At 31.8% G+C, this 23,476-nt stretch overlaps 1 gene segment (V, D, J or C); it reads left to right on the top strand.

Annotated features, from left to right (window-relative positions):
- The window catches only part of LOC309545490 (T cell receptor alpha chain constant-like), a 115,036-nt gene that overhangs the window by 8,099 nt on the left and 83,461 nt on the right, over window positions 1–23,476 (top strand). Inside the window, exons 2-3 of the C gene segment in view lie at window positions 572–622; window positions 21,753–21,821.

The following is a 23,476-nucleotide window of genomic DNA, read 5'->3' on the forward strand; positions in this document are numbered from 1 at the left end:
AATAGTTTTGTTCTTGAACAATTTATCTGTAAGGCTACAAAAAACATGTACATGTATATATATATATATATATATATATATATATATATATAACCCACATCAGTATATTGATTTTAGAAAACATAGCATAAACCGTTGTTTAGACTAATAAATGATCTTGTCAGGCTAATAAATTAAAACGTTCATTCAGAACAAATATTGTGTGCATCCAAAACGGGATTTGTGTCTATCTACAATAAAATGTAAACAATTGTTTCTAAAATATTGCATGCTATGGTATACTGCATATCAAGATAACTTATTTGTCAAGGAATTTAATGTGGTTATCCAGATTTAATGTTAAAGAAAAAGGTCCTGACGCTTTCAATGAACCTTTGTTCATTTATTTAATCAGGGAGTAAGTTTTTTAAGAAGGTAAAAAGTATGCTATTTACTCAAATGATCCTCTAGTATACTAAAAGGATCTTCTGTGGTATGACCTGGTCTTCATTCAGTACTTTTGTAAGAAACTACTTACGTAAGATTGTTGGTTCTTGTTATGATTTGAATCATTGTGTATTTACTGGCACAGGTGGATATAAATATGTGTTTGGTCAAGGCACAAAGCTTCAAATTATACCAAGTAAGATCATATGTTCATAACATATTATGGATGTAAAGGACACTTGCTGATGATCATGTGTGTTCTTAGGAGTGACAATATGAAGTTCAGCTATATTTTTTTCTAATCACTTTTCTAATATACTCATTTACAAAGCTAGAGTAACGAGCAATATGCTGTGTGTTACTATATCAGTTAAAACGTTTGTAGTATTACTGTACATGTTCTTCCAGCAGAAATCAAGGATAATAATATATCTGTCCTGTAGTGATAATATTTACAGTGTGGTTTTACATAACAGCCAGTCATTATTAATTTTAAAAAAATGTTTTCTTTTTTTTTCTTCTTTATATAGTAATTAGGTTAGCGTTAAATGTTAATAGTCTCAGTAAAGCCAGATTTAAACAATGTGTTTTGATGTCTGTATGGTATGTATTATAACATTAATAAGTAGAGATTAAATTAAAAAGTAATAATTTTTCAGGCATATTGTAGTCAAGGGAAAGAGCAAAATTAAGTATTCACTAACCTAATGCAAAAGATCAGAAATCAGTTTATTAACAGTTTGATAATTCCTTTGATTTTTGTACATTAAATGACTCACTGGAGTTAATTGCACTAGAGTACAGAGTGACGTCTGTTCACTTTGCAAAGTGAATGTTCACTGAGTTTGGTAAATAAATTTATTTTCATAACATCAATAGTGTCATATCAAAAACCCAGTTTTTTGTATTTTTTTTATTTTATTTTTTCTTGCATTTTATTAGACATTTAATGTGAACACACGTTAACCCTTTAAACTAACAATCACTTTGCATAGTGAACTTACACGTTAATATTTGAACACTAATTTTTGTTATTTGAACAGGCTTTATACCTTTATTAAATCATCTTAACTGTATATGTAATTTAATATACTGAACTTATGATTCAGTGGAACTGAATTTTTGCACTGTTAAGCTATAAAATTGTGAAAAACCTTATGTGTGCCTAAAATGTCCCTTTACACACAACGACATATATATTTTTGCTAAGGAGTAGCACACTGTGGCTGCATCAGGAACCTATAAACTCACATTTGGTAGTGGTACTAAGTTAACAGTGAATCCAAGTAAGTGGTTGTATAGTGTAAGTGTGTCTGTGTGTGTGTCTCTCTCTCTCTATATATATATATATATATATATATATATATATATATATATATTTGTATATTAAATAGCATCAGCACAGTGATAGGCAAGGGTGATCTAAAATAGATGAATAGGGGTATAGTTGCATAATATGGCACACATAGATACTGAAACTAGATGATAAAAAGTTGGGAAGTCAGAAAAGTTTACAAAAAATGCCATTTCAGCAGTTACACTGTTGGAATGAAGTAACTGTTTACTTATCAGCATGAGGCAGCTAAGGATTTGTTCACTTATCAGCATGAGACAGCTAAGGATTTACACAAAGGTTTCAACTAGTGTGGTGCTTCTGGTACATTAGGAAAACTTACATTTGGAGGAAGCACACAGCTAAATGTTATTCCAAGTAAGTTAGGGACCTATCTATATTCTTTTTTATTATAGTAAAAGTACATTTAAAGAAATTACATACATTTTTTTTTTTTTACGTGTTTAGGTAGTGCAAATAGAACTAAGATACTGGGTGTGCAGAGGTCAACTTAGGTGAATAAAGTGGAGATAACCCTATGAAAAATGTGTGTATTATGATAACAACACATTTAGGTACTGAATGTGACACTTTTTTTTTTGTACACACAGTTCATTTTTTTAAGCTATACTTTTCAGGAGATCCAATACTATCTTCTGGTCCAAGCAAAACAAGGCTACTCTGAAAGAAGTTAGTAGATATCCAGAAAGATTGTCCCAAAAAATGAACTGTTAGTATGAAAAAATATTACAAACTGTGTTGTTACAAGTGCACTAATATGACTGCAATTATCTTACATGTATAATATAGTAAAAAAAAATGAGAAAAGAAACTGGAATGATTACTAAAAATCTGGGTAAACTGACTTTTTATTGGAAGTAAAAAATATTTAAAAATAAACAAATAAATAATAATTTGAAGAAATAGATTAAAGAACCAACAGTTTTTATTTATCATTGTCAGACAGCTAAGGTATAAAGCCAAGGGTTGCAATAGAGTGGTGATGCTGGTACCTTGCAAAAAATGTTATTTGGAGAAGGAACACAGCTAAATATTGCTGCAAGTAAGTTAGTCCACTTGGCTCATTTTGCTGTTTGTACTCCTAAAAGCATTATCCCTTTATTTGTCAGATAAATTATGTACAGGATAGACATCCATTGTAACCTACTACATATGATAATTGTGCAAGTTCCAACTGATCTGTCGTTTGGAACTAACAGTACAACAGCAGGGGTCTGATTTTCTGGTTGGTTGCTAAGCTAACCATGAGACGAGTTACAGTAATCCTTTTCTACCTGCATTATAAAACAGTTCCGGAATAGTCCTATAAATCTCGGCAGTATAATTTTAGTCAGTTTACCCCTAAAGGTTTTGTTAAATGCAGAAATCAGGGTACCAATTTGAATTATATTATCTGTGCATTGCATTGGTAATAGTACTTATCTTAAAATAACATATTCTTATTCCAGTGTGTTAGCTTTGTGAATTCTTAATGTTTGAATTAAAACTAATACGTGTAGAATTAGCTAGAAATATAAAATCATATGCATTTGTGTTAGTAAAACTTTGGTAAAAGAGAGTAACTTGGTTTTTGTTAAGACATTTAGCAATGTGACTACTAGTGGATTAAATAGACTCACATTTGGAAAAGGGACAATGCTTTCTGTGGTACCAAGTAAGTATGTGTTCATATCCCAGTAATTATTAAATATATATAAGCATATACATAGAACACCTAAACCATGTGAATGTGAGCTATTATAATGCTGACTAAAGCATTTAGATGAAGGATAGCACTTCATTTTTTGTTAAGACATAAAGCAATGTGACTACATTTGGAGCTGATAGACTCATATTTGGAAAAGGAACCATGCTTAATGTGGTACCAAGTAAGTAAACTTTTCCTTGGGGTTTATTTACTAAGAGAGAAGAGTGTGTTTATTATGCATAGTGAGGGTTCACCTAGCTTAATAAGTAAGGTGAAGCTATGGACTTGTCTATCATTTACAAATAAAAATCCAGTCTTTTATTTTTCCCTTGCACATGTTTAGGTACTTAAAGTGAACACAATTTTACCTTATTTACTAACCTTATGTCCATTTAATTAAACTATGTTTGTTTTATACTCATACCATTATGGTCTTTTGCCTATAGTCCATGAGGGGTATTAGCACAATTTATGTGCTCAAATTTTGTTATTTACTAACCAAAGTTAATAGTCTATGTTACTTCATTTATTAATAGTGTTAAAGCAGTAAATAAATACACATCTTAAAAAATATATTTGTATTATTACAATGATATTAAACGTGAATGGAGGTTTGTGGAATTGTGATTAGGACAGAATCATTTGTATCATAGTGTTCTAAATGAAAACAAACAAATTAGGGGTGTACTGTATACTGTATGCTTTAACTGAGACATTTTTAAAATAATAACATATATGGATCGCAGGATAGGTGCTAGGTGCCACTTAATAAGCTGATAGTAAAGCTGTATGTAGGATAATACTGTATATGAGTTAAATGGTGCTACGGGAGCTGATAAGACCCCTTGGATTTAATAAGAGACATTAGGTTTATTTTTTATATCTTTGTGTATACATTTACATTATGAAATTCTGGTACATTTCTGATGAATCTTAAGCTATCCCAACATTTTTTAATTCCTTCAATCATTTTATATACCTTCACAACGTGCTTCTTTTTATTATATTTAAGAGGCCCTCTAAAGTGATTTTTGATCTGGTTATGTCTTAAATGCTACATGATTGACAGCCCCAACAAGTGGAGCTGCAGTTAATGCCAGTGGGGGTTTGTCTACATATAGACAACATATGTTGTCTATATGTAGAGAAGGTTTGTGGTTAGTAGAAATGCTCTAAATAACTCTGCTTATGGAGGTACTTCGTTTTTTTTTTTCTAAGGATGTTTTTAGTGTGATAATACTGACTTTAGATATGTTTTTGGGTCAGGAACACAACTATATGTTCATGCAAGTAAGTAGTTTGCGTTCTTTTTAAAACATGTATATTCACTTTTTAAAATGAGATTGACTGGATGGCTTATGGTATTTTTCAAATGATCTTCTTATTTATTGATTATAATGTTACCTGGAAATTTCTCCAATTAGTTGTTTAGTACACCATTTTTATCAGTTTTTGTTATGGTGTGGATTGTTGTGTGTAATGTATAGTGGAGCAAGCTATAAAATCATCTTTGGGCAAGGCACAAAGCTTCAAGTTATACCAAGTAAGAACATATCATATCTTAAGTATATTTTATCCCTGATCATGAAAGTGAAGGATGTTTTTTTATGTTTGTGGTTGCTCTGAAAACTGAGATCTTTTATTTCCTTATTTGCATAATTAGAGTAACATACAGAGTAACCTATCTTCTAACATATTATTTCATTGAATGCATCTCTAGCAGAATTTATTGATATAAAACCTGTTAATATACTATCAATTATATGGAAATTGTAATATTTAAAAATAACCAACCACAAATCTGTAAGGTTATGTTTTCATGGGTGTAAACCTTTTTTCTGCTCTTATTTCACATGTTTTTATCAAGCACAACAATTGCTGTGTAATGATCAGTGAAAACTTGCATACAATTGTCCTTTTTTTTCCCAATACCTGCATCTGGCATACATTTGACCTCAGTTCGAGATTTTTGGATTTTGTGTTACGGATCTGAACGCAGTGCATGTTTACCCACCTGTGTGAATGTCTCCATTGAAATCAATGCAGCTGTATTTAGATCCATATATATAAAAGGCATGTAAATTTATTTTTTATTTTTTTTACAGCTGTGTGAATGAAGCCTTATAGCAGATAAAAGTATGCCACTGGGCTTATTAACTTCCCTGGCGGTATGATTATTTCAGATTTTAGCAATACCATTATTTTGCATGTAATTCTTAAGGACGAGCAGCCCAAACCAACTATTTACATATGATTTTTTTTTTACTGTGCGTTCTTCTTTATAACATCTCGGGTATGATAAAGTTTGAAACACAAAATCATAAATTATAATATAATAAATAACTATAAATAAGTTAGAGTATATATATATATATATATATATATATATATATATATATATATATAGTAAAGCTGCAGGCAAGGGCACTGGGGGGCAAAATAAGGTCAATTTATTTTATTTAGTAATGTAATCCAATTGGATTACAATATATCAGTGTGTTTGTGTGTTTTACTTTTTGAATTTGCCGCTGGTTCCACCCCCCTGCGACGCGACGCTTGCAGGGAACGGAAGTCGGGACACACAGCATCAGGTGGAAGATCCAGCTGCCGTACACTGCCAGAATACATCGCAGGATCCTGGGGACAAGGTAAGTAACCTCTTCCAGGATCCAGCGATGCTCCCTGGCCACAGCTCGGGGTTATCACTAATGGCACTGAAATTACATCACGAGCCACACTCGGGAATACTGCCAGGGAGGTTAAGTAAGGCAAACAGCAAAGTGCAAAATACAGTAACCTGCACCAAACACTCTTTGAGCTATATTGAACACTTAAATTGGGATACTTTCTAGGGCAATAAGCACTATAAAGGTGATATAATATGAGCATTTATAGTGCTGTAGTACTTATTTCTGTTCTGTATTTCTAACCGATTATTAGAATAATTTTATTATGCAAAGAATGTTTGGTATAATTATTTTAACAAATTTTCACATACAACCACTATGAATAATATATAATAATAATGTATATATATTAATATATAATATAATAATATATATATAGAATAATATTGTACTATACAGAAAGCAACTCAAGAGGATGAATAGATAATTCCTTTGATATATGCACACTTATTGTGGTAGACATTAAATAAAGGTATAAAATGGTTAATTTATAATATAAAGAAATAAAATTGCTTTTTCAGACAGAATTGTTGAACAATTTAAAAAAAAAATCCAGAATTGATGGATGGCTTGGAGAACTGACAGCCTTTAAGTAATCATTGTGAGGCAGCTAAAAGATAGAATAAAGGGTTGAGTTAGTGTGCTACTTCTGGTGGCTGGGGAAAACTTGTATTTGGAGGCGGCACACAGCTAAATGTTATTCCAAGTAAGTTAGTAAATTCAATTCATATTTTTCATAGTCTTTCCAAATATTTAAAGTGCAACATGGTACAAAAAGATAATGTCTGACTATGTGAAACAGTTTTGTATAATATGCCCATAGCTCATTATACACCTTTCCTTTTTTTTGTTTGTTGATGAAATGATGTGACAGGATAGATATCCAATGTAACCTACACCATATCTTTATTGTACAAGATTCTTCTGATTTGCTACATGGAACTGGTTGTGCTATTGTAGGGGTCTGTGAATGCTCGGATGATAGCCAAAAAGGTAGAAATATCAGTGGTCATCTTAAAGCCAAATTTTAATTTTAAAGGTTTAAATTTTAAATGTTACATTCATTTTTAAATTTAAAATTTAAAATGTAAAAGTCCAAAAAAACTTCCTATTGATTTAAGCAGGATACTAACTGAACAAAACTGTCTAGTTTAGCCTTAAAAGTGCCTGAAATGTAGAAATAGTAACATCCTTCTTAATAGAATTCTCTGCACAGTGCTTTTCACTCGAGAAATATTGCTAGTATAACTATTTTTCTATGTATAAACAATGACTTTGATAGACAGTTTTATGAGGTTCTTAGGTCATGGTTATGTTAAAAAAAATAATAGCAAAAGGTACAGATAGGTAAGCAGAAATCTAAAATCATAAGCTGTAGCTTTATTAAAGGATGAGAAAGGAAGTTTTTGTTAAGACATAGAGCAATGTGACTACATCTGGAGTCAATAGACTCATATTTGGAAAAGGGACCATGCTTACTGTGATATCAAGTAAGTATGTGCTTCGTTATCTCTCAGTAAAATAAAAGTAATCTATAAACAAACGTATTCATAAATTTATATGTGTTTAAAACATGATATATACTTTTAAAATGGTTCAGGGACCACTAAAGTTACAGTTACATCTCCTTTTTTCATGCCGTGCAGTTGCAGTGCATGAGTTCAGTTGAAGGTGCTTTTCACATGCTCTACTATTTATCACAATGGAAAAACATTGTTATGAAAAATAGAGCAAGCAGGATTTTTAAAGCACTGCACCAATTAGTACGTATGTGAACATAGTCTAAAGTGATTTTTGCCTAGAACCAGTTATATTTTAGAACTGCCTTGATGGATTAACACTTTTGTTTTAAAATTTTTAAAAATATTTTATAAAAAATATATTAATATGTGTGTATAATAATATAATATAAAAAATATTTTTAAAATATTTAAAATCTTTGACTTGAAATCAAATGAAAAACAACCAGTTTAAAAGGCACATACTACATAGCCAAAATGCAGAGAGTAATTGTTTTTTATAAAAATAATAATAATAATAATAATAATATTAATAATAAAAGAGGATCCCAATTGATTAGGATTCATCATGTTTTAAGACATATATATAGGCTAAACATACGATGCGCTAGACCTTTTAATGGGAAAGAGATCATAAAAACTATGATGGTTTGTGATAGTTTTTAGGAAGTATAGTTTGTGTATTGGTGTGTCTGACTGTGCTTATACTGGAGCCAGGGATAAACTGATATTTGGTAGTGGAACAAAGCTAGCTATCTTGCCAAGTAAGTAAAACATTTTTTTCTTCAGTATTAAAATATTTACCAAGTTGTTCATCTTCATGATATTTATTTTCTATATACAGCATATTGTGTGGCTTATGTCATTGGTGACTTTGATCAGATATCTATAAATAGCAAACAAATGATTTTGTGGAAAGAATGACATACACGTGGAGGCTCATGTACTATAGGAGTCCAGGATCTTCACACAAAGATAAATTGTGGGAATATTCTCTTTAATTATCTAATAATGTGAAAAGCAAATTCCTGTGTGTTTATATAATCGGCACTATATCTGAAAGTTGAATTAAATATTTGCACAATTTATTATGTGAAAATTCTCAGCTCCTTTAGTAAATCAGCTCAGTTGTCTCTCTGAATGTTTAGGTCCACTATATAGGCAGAGGCTAATTTACTAAAGGAATTGAGAATTTTCAGTAAAAGAATGAGTGAAGTTTCATTTTTTTTAGTATGTATTCTTGTGAAAAAGAATCCTGTTTATTTCATCTGTACATTATTGAATAATTGTAGTCCCTCTTCACTATTTTACAGTGAACATTTTCAACTCCTTTAGTAAATCAGCCACAATGAGACTGTTTACTAAAGAAGTTCAGAATGTCCACACAATAAATTTGGTGCATATTCACTTCAAATGACCAGTCATGTGAAAAGCAAATTCTAGTTTGATTATTTCATCTGCACATAATTGTGTAATTTAATGGAATCTTTATACAATTCGCTGTTTAAACATTCATTAGTAAATCAGAATCAATGCATAAATTATTTGTATGTGAATTCTGAAGAACTGTAATGAGGAAGGCATGGTAGTTTTTGGTTAAGGTTCTCATACTGTGATAATGCCAACAAGTATACTTTTGGGTCAGGGACAAAACTTTCTGTTATTCCAAGTAAGTTTTTGGTTTCTTTATAAACGTTCGCATTTTTCAAAATTATTATTTCATCTCAGTTTTGTATTTACAAAGAATACGTGGCTGGATTTTGTGCCTGCTGTTGAAAATTTCAAACTAAAAGCAGTTTTTAATGTACTTCAATATTGCACCACTTAGACTCATATTTTATAATAGGTTAATAATATATATATTTTTTAATTTTTTAATTTTTGTTGTAATTGATGTAGAGATGGTAGATAAGGAGCTACACCTTCAACACGCAGCTCAGTGTACCTCTTAAGAAGCCTATAGATGGCATTTGTTCTGTTGCCATATTTTTAGTTTACTTTGCTTGTCATGCCATGTTTCCAGACATCCAGCTAATAGGATAGAGATATAAATATGACACAATTTAAAGCAAAATATATTTGAAGCAAAGTACTGACTGGTAATGCGTCATGATGACTAGCATTTTACTGCTCCACAGTTCTATGGTTAGATCTGGTTTTTGTTAATGAGGTTGTCACAGTGGGGTAGTGGTAACTGGAACAAGCTCATATTTGGAAGTGGAACTACATTATCTGTAACACCAAGTAAGTAAATTATGTGAAGGTGGTTTATCGATATGTTTACAAACATGTCTAATATGATTGTGACATTGCAGTTTGCAGCACTACGATTTTCCCTTTATATTATTGTACTGTACATCCTTAAATTCATACAAGATCTTTTTATGTACAAAATATTTTAATAAACTATTTCTAAACCAAATGTGCTAATTTCCAACACTAAACCAAGTTAAACACCTAACTAAGGTTTGCTGTTCTTTTTACCTGAAAAAATGAAAAAAAAAAAGGTTTTCTGTTCTGAAGGACATTTAAAACCAGCCTTAGTAACTAAAGGCGACAAACCGTAGTACTAATGGTTAAAGTCACAAGCATATGGGCATTTTTTGTAGCTTTGTCACACTACCAGAATCACGAATGAGTAATTCCTAATGGGTGTTCCAAAGGTGTGTTATAATTCACTATTACATGGAATCACATGCTACCCGTGTAACTTAGATCACAATACCCATTCATCCTTGGTGAATAATAGCTAGTAATTGTTTTTTTTTTTATTTACTTAGAGTGTTATTAAACCCAAAAGCAAACATGTATTATATTGCAGCTTGCTAAATTCTACATGTGGTAGCTGCATTCGTTTTTTTTTTAGGCTTTCTTTCTCTTATTTTACGTGGTGATACTAACAGTAAGTCTGTTGTTTTTATACAGAACAATCAAGTCCTTCCAGTCCTGCCAATGTAGCAGTTAGAGCTTTGAGACAAACCACTTAACCCTGACAGGGGTGACTACAATTGTCAGCTTTTATTTATGTATGTAAAACTTTTATGCCAAAGGCTCCTTTCACACGGGCGGTGCGCCTGATGGAGTCTGTTTTGCTCAGCGAGGATCGATCCGCTGATCCCCACTAAGCAGGTGGATGACAGCTCCGTCTCCAGTCTGTGTGCAGAGACAGAGCTGTCAGAGCCCCGCTTTCCTCTATGGGAGATCTATGGGAGAATAGGGTTTCCATCCATCTGGATTTCAGGGACAAGATCGGATTGGATAGCAGCGGAGTCATTCACCACTCCATAGGGCTGCATGGAGCATCCAATCTGGTCCACCTGAAAAACTGACAGGTGGACCGGATCGGAAAGCCCTTGTGAAAGGGGTCAAAAGGAACAAAGCTGTTGCTTTAACTGCTTAAAAAATGTTAGCTGGAATTTGGCTTCGATTTATTTAGTTTATCTAAATCTGCTCGTGCATCTAACACCTCCTCCCAGACTGACAGTGCTGTTGCCCAAAGGAGTCTCTGTTGCTCTGTAGGGGCACTCTAATTCAGGAGGTGTAACTGGCCAGATCACCAGGTGAAAACCGGAGGGAAAAAAAAATAAAACGAATGTAGCCACCACATTTAAGGATTGGTAAGCTAGAACATATTATATTTTTGGGTTTAATATTGTTTTAAAATCACCAGTCTTCTTCTGCCATAAACTTGGAGCATAGGAGATTCTGAAAATATTTAGGGCTGTATGAAACTTTATTATGTCAATTATATTGTAAAAAAAAATGTTTGGACCTGCTGTGATACATATTGTTTCCTATATCAAATATGATTTGATATTATCCTGGCAATATCATAGTAAATAATATGTATCTCAGTTACTACACAATATTTAAATTTGCCACAGAAAAGTAATGCTGACTACAATACATACAACAGTAATCTTTTTGTTGTGGTGTGTATCATTGTGATAATAACAACAACTTTAAACTTGTGTTTGGGAGTGGAACAAAGCTACAGGTTTTATCAAGTAAGTTTTCTTATTGTTTATTTAGGTAACTTAAATGTGTGAGAAGACCAGACATATAAAAAAATATTTATCACTAAATACAGGTTTTATTGTACATAACTCAATTTTACATTGCATGATGTCAGCCATTTTTATTTTAGGAAGCTCTTCTGATGTGCTGTATGTTCTGCTATTCTGATGACTGTATACTATGTGTGGTAACTTTCTTACTGAATTTGAGGAACAAATAATTTCCTGCTAGATAAATGAGTATTTTAGATCATCTGTGCATTAATCCAACTTCATTTTGAACTTCTTAAAAGTTAAAGTTCCATATTATACACGATATTATGTTTTATATTTTTTGCTCACTCTAAGCAAGCCCCCTGCAGTGTATACTATTTTCCTGCATGTGATCAGGTGGGCAGTTCAGAAGCATTGAGTTGATGATTTTAAAATATTAATTCTCTTTGGCCTCTTTTCTCTGGCCTAAATTATTTTATTTTTTTTGTAGTTTTTTTTTTTTTTTATAGTTTTGGAAATGTCCTTTATCCTTAATTGACTAGACACAGATGCAGGTATGCTGAACTAATGTATGCCTTGTGTGCCTTATTTATTTACCATGAATTCTGCATTGTAGTATTACATGATCATTGTTTAGTTCTGCAGAACAAACTGTTTCATATACCATGTGTATGGATATTGGTTCTTGTTATGGTGTGAACTGCTGTGTGTATAGTGGCTCAGGAGTATATAAACTCAACTTTGGCCAAGGCACAAAGCTTCAAATCATACCAAGTAAGATCATATTATACTCTCACTTTGATACTATAGATTGATGAAGATTGTTCAAGGAAGAGATGTATATGGATGCTTATATTTGTTCATAGAACTAAAAATAATGTTCACATCTAATTATTTTTAGTAAGCACATTTATTCATCTGCAGATTCTAGGACAATATACAGAGTCAAGTTCTGTTTTACCACTTCAGAATATGTGTTTGTATACAAATGCAACAAATTGTTGAGCACTGATTCATTTTTAAAATATGATGATGATGATGATGATGATGATGATAATTATGATGATGATGATGTGACAAATAGTCTGATGATGGATCGTGATACACTATAGACTTATTCAGAAATGCAAACAGCAATTGGCAAACTAAAATGACCCATCAAGAATAATCAGAAATCAATAATCTGATTGCTGCTAATGAGTAGGGTGTTCTGCAGATTGTTGCTGGTCTTTGCAATGACTTATAGAATAACTTGGATAGTTTGGTTATTCCTTGATTCCCAATGTGTTATACAAAGTAAGATATACTGAATGTTTTAATACTGTACTTTTAATGTTTGAACAGTTGAAGAATACAATGAAATAGTGTAACCAATAAGGTGAACATTATTTTAACCAAAATTAAGTCCCTCCAATGATCATCTGTAGCTGAATTGGATAAAATAAATTATGAATTAAATAAAAAATGAATGAAATATTTCTGCATGTGATCAGACACATATATTTTTGCAAAGGACTAGTACACTGTGGCTAGTACAAATACCTACAAACTCATATTTGGCAGTGGCACTAAGTTAATAGTGACTCCAAGTAAGTAAATAAGTCATTGTTTTTATTTATTTAAGTTCAATAAGTCATTGCAAAAAACAATAATTATCAAATATTCTCTTTTTTCATACATTTATGTAGAGTTACAATGCTAATATATTAGATTTGTTTAGGCCAGCTCTACAAAACAAATACGATTCCACTATGACATATTGTGCATTATGGCAAACAATACAAAATGATATACTGGGGCTGTAAAAATTTTAAAAAATAAACACAATTTGTCATAGTAGGTAAAACAAAATTTGTCAAAAATATCTAAAGCAAAATGAACATTTCATAAGATAGTAAAATGGATTTGTGGACTGACAATTTCTCAGTATAACTGTGACATTACATAGCTGTGACACTTGCTAGAGGATAATGCAAAGGGTTGAGCTGGTGTGGTAATACTGGTGGTGCTGGAAAACTTGTATTTGGAGGAGGCACTCATCTAATTATCATTCCAAGTAAGTTAATAAATGTAATACTTCTGTCTATACTTAAAATAGTATCAGTATTATTGCCACATGAAATGGAATTCTGACAATTTGCAAATGTTTGAATACATGTCACAGCTGGTCAATATTCACTTTTACTTTCATGTGCACTAGTGACATAATGAGGCTGGATAGAAATACAGTATAGCCCTTTACATACAAAATATATTTGTTGTACAATATCCCATTTATCTACATTTTGTGGTAGCAATGCATTATTCTGTTTGTGTGATTTAATGTTGACCTCAGAAATAGACAACAGCAGTAGTTTCTTCTTCCATCCTTCTGCACATTGTCTAATAATTTCCATTGATTTATACAGAATAATGACAACTGGTTTAACCCTACAGACACTATGCCAACTAAACTGAAATTAAGAAATCATTGCATTGTTGTATTATCTGTGCAGTGCTTTAGAAATAGTACTTGCAAACTGATAACAATGTTGCCATGTGATAGGAACAAATTATGCATTTTTTTAAACAATTTTGGTCCATTGTTGGATTAAAAATATGAAGAAAGGTAGCAATAAGCATACAGAAATCTAAATAATGTGCAATACTGCTGTGATGGTAAAGGTGATTTGTTGATAGAGAGCAGCATGAAGGCTAATTTACTAAAACAGTAGAGGATATTCGCGTAATAAACTGTGTGGATTTTTCCTTTATTGTCCAATCATGTGAAAACCAATTCAGTGTTTCATTATTTCATCTGTGTGTGACTGTATTATTGAAGTGAATATTCACACAATTTATCGTGTGAACATTCTGAATGCCATTAGTAAATCAGCCTCATTGTTTTTGTAAAGACACGGAGCACTGTGACTAGATCTGGTGCTGACAAGCTAATTTTTGGAAAAGGGACCATGCTTATTGTGATACCACGTAAGTGCCTTTTTATTTGTCATCATTGAAAGTACAGTACATAGGAATTTAGATATACATTAAAGATCATAATAATTTTCATACAATACAACATTGGCTTTAGTAATTAGATTAAAGAACCCCCCCGCCCCCTCCCCCCACACACACACACACACACACACATTTTTGTTAAGACGTAGAGCAATGTGACTACGTCTGGGCTCACTAAACTAATTTTTGGAAAAGGAACCATGCTTACTGTTCTTCCAAGTAAGTATTTGTTTTAAATCTTTCAAAAACAGTACATACATAGGCAGGCATAAGCATTTTAATAATCAGAATTCACATTTGCACAAAAATATGCTCTGCAAATTGTTTTTTCATCAGATTATAAATGCACTTACCGGTTTTCATGTTCTGCATAGCATGACATAAGTGGGATAATGTAAATCTGTGTTCACAACATCTGTATCATGTCCAGCATATTTCTATCTAATTTCCCTACATGTGACGGGATCTTTGGTGTTTGTATATTAGATCCAGAGATTATCAGGATGTTAGAAGTCACTCACCACCAGTTCCGGCTACTAAATTATGCACAGTAACATTGTGGTATGGTATAGATTATAACATAAATTCTTGTGATTTATGTCTCTTATTACATAAATACATTAACCTATTTAGTTTGTGTTATAGAAAAAGTATAAAGAGCAGTGAAATATTTATTGATTCATACAGATTTGAAATATAAACATGAACAGTGACACTTCTATTTCTTTCCTCACAATGATTGATTTTTTTGCTAAGGAGTAGCATGCTGTGGCTACTGCAAATAACTATAAACTCATATTTGGCAGTGGCACTAAGCTAGCAGTGATTCCAAGTAAGTAAACTTGCAATAATTACAAATAATCCTTTTTTCACACGTTAATGTAAATAACCAGTGCTAATGTACAAGGTAAATCACACTTTAATATTCAGTTACTTTTTAGAGAATAGAATAATACAAACTGAGAGCTGGGCTGTTTTATTTGAAGGGCAGAAGGACATTTGCTCAAGCACCCCCAGCAAATGGGGCAAACCCATAGACTTACAAACAAAGGCGATTCGATTTTAGGGTTGCATAGAAGTCTATGCCTTAGCTTACTGCTGCTCTAGAGGTCCAACAAGACCCATGCTTAGGGCTTTCAGTGCTCAGTTTATTAAATCAATTGAACCCTAAGAATTCTTAATTTAAAAAATACATAGTACACCAATAAAACATGAAATATCTTCCTAATAAAACAAAAAAAAAAACTCTAGCTTTAATCCTAATACAGCTGTAATGGTATTTGTTTGGACTGCAAACCCCAAAATATGATTATTATTATGACATTCGAGTTTCCACTAAAGGTATTTTTGTTCTGGACATACTTATGTCTTAAAAAGGACTTGTCTGCTTAAAATATTTCAGGCCACTTTCATTTGCAGACAGCCTGCCGGCTTAGTTAAAGAATTCTGAAATCTTGCTACAGAAAGAAACTTAGTTTTTGTTAAGGGTGTTCTTAGTGTGATAATAATAACTACAAATACATCTTTGGTTCAGGGACGAGACTGTCTATCATTCCCAGTAAGTTGTTTTGTTTGTATTCAATTCACATTCAGCTTTCAAATTATAAGCAATGGATGATTGGATTTGGCTTTTTTGCACTGACAATTCCAGACCTTATCTAATATATAATACATTGAAATATATAGTGGGAGTATTTACTTCAGATAGATAACTATTTACAGAGGCTGAATGACTAATACAAGATGTGGCTCTATGTCCATCAGAAAAAGAATAGATATCTCTAATATATGCACTAAACTAGCCTAACAGCTTGTTTTTTTTCTTTTTGTTTTGTTTTGGCCCTTAGAGACAACTAGCACATACATGCCAATATTCCTGAAAATTAAGTTAGAATAGGTTTCTGCAGTAAGAAAAATTAGTGGTGCATTTTGCACAAGTTTTTTTCTGTCCCCTGACTGGTGGGATATCGTAGAAATTCTAAAATGTATTTAAAACCAAAAACTGAATTTATTGCAGCTTACTATTTCTTAGATCTGGCAAATAAATTTGTTTTCTTTTTCTTTCTCACCTTTTCTTCTTAATTTTCACTTGGTGATCCTGTCAGGAACACACTTCCTGTTCTAGGGTGACAACCATACTGGATTTAGGAGAATCACATTGTCATCTTAGGAAAATAATGTGTTGGGACTATAAAACACCTCCTTCTCTTGGGGACAATGATAACTGTCCACAGAAAAAGAGAGGACAGGAAGTTATAAGCTCAAATGATTTGTTTGCACTTGTTGAATAGATATAAGAAAATGCTTTTAATGGTAGATTTAACAGACCATAAGGGATAAAACAAAAGAAATGTAATGTTATAATTTATTACACTTTAAAATGGTTTACAAATAGAGAAGGGGTTGGGGGTGTTGTCCTTCAAATAATGTGAGATTATTTACCTAAGGAGAGGGGCTGTTCACATAGTGAATAGTCACTTAGTTTAGTAAATCCCATAGAAGGCAAATAAATAAAAAACAAGGAAAACAAAAAGAAAGGATTTTCTTGCCCAAAATTTAGTAAAAAAAAATGTACTTTATTTACTAAACTATTTGAACACTTACAATAATTAAAACAATATGGTTGACTAAAATGAGCAAACAAGCATGTTTTTGAAGAAACCTGGAAAACATGCTACTAGTTCTAAAGGTACATCTGGTTTTTGTTAATGAGATTGTCACTGTGTGGTACTGGGACCCTAAACAAACTCACATTTGGAAGAGGAACAGTCTTGACTGTCATGCCAAGTAAGCAAAAGATGCTTTGCCCTTGTTTTTAAAGTGTTTATTACATACAAATAAATTATGTGATGTAGCTATATGTGGTACACTGAAGAAAGTCAAGTCCTTTGATTGTTCTGTTTCATTATTAAGTATCTTTAAAAGTAGGACGTATTTAATTAAAGGCTTTCCAAACCATAGGTTAAGCTTAGAATATAATTTACTGATCCTTTAAAAGAGTAATAAAAAATATTGTAAAACTAAGTTTTACAAACTCTGTCACATAGTTTACCTGGAAATAGAATATATATGTTTGCCCTACAATATGTTGCACAGTGAATAAAATAATACAGATTTTTCCAAAAAATCATATATAAAAATAAGAGAGATGCTGAGAGTAGTACATAAAAAAGTAATCTTTTTGTTATGTTATGTATCAGTGTGCCAATAACAACCTCAAAGTTACATTTGGGAGTGGAACAAAGCTAGAGGTTTTACCAAGTAAGTGTGTTCTATTTTTTATGTAGAACATATTAGACTTATAAACATATATTTTTTTCATGTGAAAAGATTTCAACTGCATGTTATTGCAATCCAAGCCTCACTGGCTTAAAAATCGCTGCTACTACAGGTTCTTTGTTCTGCCTGTAGAAGCAGCTCAATGTTATCCTATGTGTCCATGCAAATTAGGACAATTAGAGGCATATTTAAGGCTCGGCGTTTAGAAGCAGGAAAAAAAACCCTTCTGGTTTGCTAATCTAATTGGAGTTTTCTAGCAGAAAAAACACAAAACTCTCCTACATTTGTCTAAACTATGTATAAAAAATGCTCTATATAAGCAATTTTTTTTCTGCCAAGGGAACTTCAGAGAAAGGATTAAAAAAATATATAAATGTCTGTTGTGGAGTTTTCAATGAATTGGCATTGTGTAACTTCATTTTAGGTTTTGTTGTTTTCTACATTTTATAATGCAATTCTAGTTCATAATATATTTATTGAACCTCCTGATACAGGATACAACTTTTTATATTTTAACCCCTGCAGATTCTACACCCCCATAAGTGTAAATGGACAATAGCATCTGTTCTGATTTTATTTAAAAAGAGTAACAGTAAAGGATCCTTACTTACAGGCAATACAAACAAGAAAATGGTCTATGAGTGGCTATACTAGCCTTAAAAATTGAACTGTATGTGCAAATAATAAATAATGGGTGCACAGTGTATAATACTATATATCCTTAATGTTTTTTTTACAAACTGGTCACTTTAAAAGGCAGAAAATGATAGGGTGTTGGAAGTGAACACATGGAGGCTAATTTACTAAATGAGTTGAGAATCTTCACATCAGAGTAGATTCCTGTTTACTCTGCACATAATTGGCTAATTGAAGTGAATATCCACCCAATGTTATGTTTATTGGGATAATAAATCAGCCCAGTGCTCTCTGGGCCACTGGTAAAATGACACTTCCAGTAAATTACAGCCCACATATTTTCTTGTCTTCTAACTGCTTTCTCTATCAAGACAAGAATCAGACATTCATGGCAAATTATGCATATGAGATGTTGATATTTTGGGAGAACCCATATGATAAATTGAAATCTTTATCCAAATACAATTTATACTAACCACTTTATTGTAAAGGCACATCTCACTGTGTCTTGGAAACACAAATAAACTGCAGTTTGGACCAGGAACAACACTCGTTGTAATGCCAAGTAGGTATTATATTAAACCTTTTGAGATTCATTTTTTTTTTTTAAAGGAACATATTCTGTTCTTCTGTGTAAGTTTATTTTGCAAAGTGAATATTAGTAAAGAAAGTGAAGCTGTGTTCACTTTGCATACCAAATAGTGTTCAGGAGAGATAAAAGATTTTGGCAGCACGGAAAGGGAACACAGCTTCACTTCATTTACTAAGCTAAGTGACTAGCCTGTACTCATTTATTAAATAAACTCCATTAATAGTAATGAATCATTTGTACTGAAAGCTCCTTTTTATACTACTAGCAATGTATTCCCTTCCTCATCAGCCTGTTTGGTAGGTAAAAGGTATATCCAGCTAATTCTGCTAATTTTTCTAGTGTGCCATGTATCACACATATAGTATAACTTCCTATACACATGCAAGATGAGAAATGTAATCTGAATATAAAAAGCTGATTTTTCTAGTGTCCACTCAAATGGGCATATCAATAAATTTTATTTTATTTTAGTTTTTGTGATATCTTTCCAGCAGAATCTATCTTTACACACTCTTTAAATTATATATATATATATATATATATATATATATATATATATATATATATATATATATATATATATATATATATATATATATATATATATACTTAAACCATATTTATGCCATTAAGATGTTTTGATGGATGTTCAAGCTTCTATCTGCAGTAAGGTTTAGTATTTTATATGTAAACATGAACAACATAATAATACTTTTTTTTCTTACAAATTTAACATATTAATTTATAACCTACTGGGCCTAGGAGCATTTATATATATTTTTTAAGACCTGCCACTCAATAGTGAGTACAGTTCCTGCAAGTGGTATGCTACATTTTTGAGCTGCCATCTACCACTGTGCTAATACTGGTTACAGCAAACTGATCTTTGGAGCAGGAACAAAGGTCACTGTAACCACAAGTAAGTACATATTCTGTGACTTTAGTAGGCCTACTGTGCATTTGTTCTAAAACATAGCATTAAATATATTTTCAAATCCATGATTTAAATGTTATATTTTTATACTTTTATAATGAGGCAGATTAAAAAAAAAAAAAGCTCTATGTAAGGTTGAAATTCTCACTTTTGGATTAAAACATGCATAAGTAACTTCAATACTGAGAAATGTTTTGCAAACACAAGTTAAGGGTTAAAAAATTACCAGTTTGACTATATTTCCTATTGCTTTCCAGTTCTAAAATTCTCCTATTCATCAATAATGACCGTCTCAATACGTTGCTTGGTCAAATTTGGCCAACTCCACTACCTTCTATGAGCAGTTTCTAATGAATTAAGAAGATTTTTTATGCATTTTAGTAGCAGGAACTACTAATACCAACATGTTTTTTTTTCCATTAATACACATGTTGTTATATATATTTGCCTAATCATCTATTTTAAATGGAAAGTTAGAAATTTGTCCTGACATTTGTTGTTGGATCATTTGCTTTGAACCAAGATATCTTAAATATTAGTTACCAGCTCCAGTAAAATACAATATGGCAGATGTTAAGTGCTGAGTAAACATGTGTGTGTGTATATATATATATATATATATATATATATATATGTGAATATACACAGATACAAGCATTAACAAATTGCTATCTGTACTCTGCATGTAAATGTAATTTTTGAAAATAAAAAAATGGTTGCCTATATCAAAATCCTAAACATCTATGGTTTGGGGGAAATCAGTAACAAAGCCACACTCAGAAATGGTAAATAAAATAAACTCTAGGTTTCCATATATCAAATAATTCAAACAATAAATCATGACTATTTTCATGACAGCTGTTGAGATAGTGATACATGGTACAAGGTGCACACATCTGTTATGTGATATCCTGGCTGGGTTGTTGATATTACATGAAGCACTGTGTGCTAATAGCTTTGGGAACAAGCTCATATTTGGAGTTGGCACTAGACTACATGTTATACCAAGTAAGTTTTTCCTCTGTGGCTTAGGCTGATATTAATTAATTGTTTATAAATGTGTATGCAATTTTACTGCCAGTCATACAGCATGATCATCTCTGTCTGGTGATAATCAGTATGTACTCATAGCCTTCTGTTATTTACTATGCAGGAGGAAAATTTAAGTCCTATGATTACTCCACCTATCAGTTATGAAGTTGTTGTAAACATATCTTTTTAGATTTCATATATCCAGTTCTCTAGCTTTGTGTATGTATGGCAGCTGCCTACTATAGTGTATGGTCACCTTATTTTGCTTTACCTATTGTGTAAATGCTGTCTTGTTAACATTGACTTTTTGGCATTGTGTGGGTGATTTAGATGAAAAGCAAATATGTTTATACATTTGTACTTATGTAGTACATTAGTACACATGATCAATATTGTTCTGCCCTGAATAAAAAATATGTAAAACAAAAGTTAACTGGGGAAAATGAAAATTGGTCAAAGGGCCATGTGATTTTTTGGAGTTCCAACTATTAACTAATAGAATGTATAGTTTCTAAGCATGTGTATAATGTTAAACGTGCTACAAAAAATTCTCAGTGTCATCCACATAGATTTACAACCCCCTTTTTGTTAAGAGGTGACACACTGTGTACAAATAATGTTAAGGTCACATTCGGCAGTGGGACCAAATTAACTGTGATCCCAAGTAAGTATGTCATTTATGGCACTCATATAGCAATTTTGTTTCTGAGAATTTGGAATATAAATGATATTATGTACATTTATTCTTATGTATTTTAAATCTAGTTCAAACATTGGGATGCATATTAGATCATGCAGTTACCCCTAGCAACCAACTAGACTTTGGAATAATGTGCCTAATTTATCTCAGAGATGTGTTCTAGTTTTCAATGAATTACTACATTTTTCAGGTCTTCGTTGTTCTTTGTACTGCTTCATGAAACTAGCCTGAAAGTGTGAACATGGTTTTGCCTGGCTGATAATATGAATCCATAGTACTTTCTGATTCCCTGACCTGGAAACACATGCAGATAAGGAGTTTTTAATCCACATGTTTGTTCTGAATTAGTGACTCAGAAAGTACCAGAGATAGTCAGGCAACCAGCATTCTAAGAATATTATATAGAACTCCAGTATGGTTTAAAATTCACAGTTTTACCTGATTAAAATAAGGATGCGGTGCAGAAAATTACCACTATGGATGTTTAGTTGTATCCCTACACTACAATATATATTTTTTAAAGTATTTAATAATGTTTACTATTTACTTTTATTTGCCCTTCTTCAAATCATGTGTATGTGTTTAGCTTGTATTTTTGTAATGGTATTTAGCACAGTGATTTATAGTTCTAGCTTCTCAAAACTTACATTTGGAAAAGGGACCAAACTCCTTGTTAGGCCAAGTAAGTCTATATATTACTTTATCTATAGTGATATACTCCATGCTTTAGGTAATAAATACATCTGTAAAGCCTGTATTTGGCAGGTTAGCTATGATGTGCATACAGTAGGTTGTGCTATATATATTAGAAGCATTTATAAACACAATTTGTCACTACATTTATTTCTATATAAATACATTTTCTAGTTTGTACCAAGCTCAGATACATTGTATCTTACACGTACATATACTTAAGATTTTTTTTTTTTTGTATGAGGCCTTTTATTAACATAGCAAATGTGTTATTGTAGTGAAATATAACAGTGTGCTTATGGAGGCAACAATAAGCTAATATTCGGAGCTGGGACCACCCTAACTGTTAAGCCAAGTAAGACAGCTACAACATGTACATTTAATATTAGGTTCTGTCTATCAGACCACTATGTAATAATAATAATAATAATAATAATAAATGCTGACAACTATAATGCTGGCAAAATTAAGCAATCTTAAGAAATGCTTACTTTTAAATTTTCAGCTAAAATCCAATTAGGGTGTTGATTTACCAAAGGAAACATATTTTAACTGAGCATGTGAGGGTGGGAATTAGAACAAATAAAGATTTCTTCTGAATCTGAATGGATGTTAGAAGAGGCTAGGGTGAAAACAACTCCATTAGTAAATCAACTCCATGTAATGTAACCAAAATAAGCAAATTTATCAAAACTGGAACAAACAGAATCTGGACCAGCAGATAAGCAATCATCTTCTATCTTTAGTTTGTTCAGTTAAGCTTTCAGAATGAAAGATAGAAGCTAAATGGTTGCCATGCACAAGTGCTCCAGTTTAAATTAATTCCCCTCACTAAGTATAATATCTAACTGTGATAATGCAGTAACTGTATCTGTCCATAGAGATATACATGAATACATTATATTTGTTAGTGAAATCCTCTGTAT

Source organism: Pelophylax lessonae (assembly GCF_965119305.1).
Source record: "Pelophylax lessonae genome assembly, chromosome: 1".
NCBI lineage: Eukaryota > Metazoa > Chordata > Amphibia > Anura > Ranidae > Pelophylax > Pelophylax lessonae.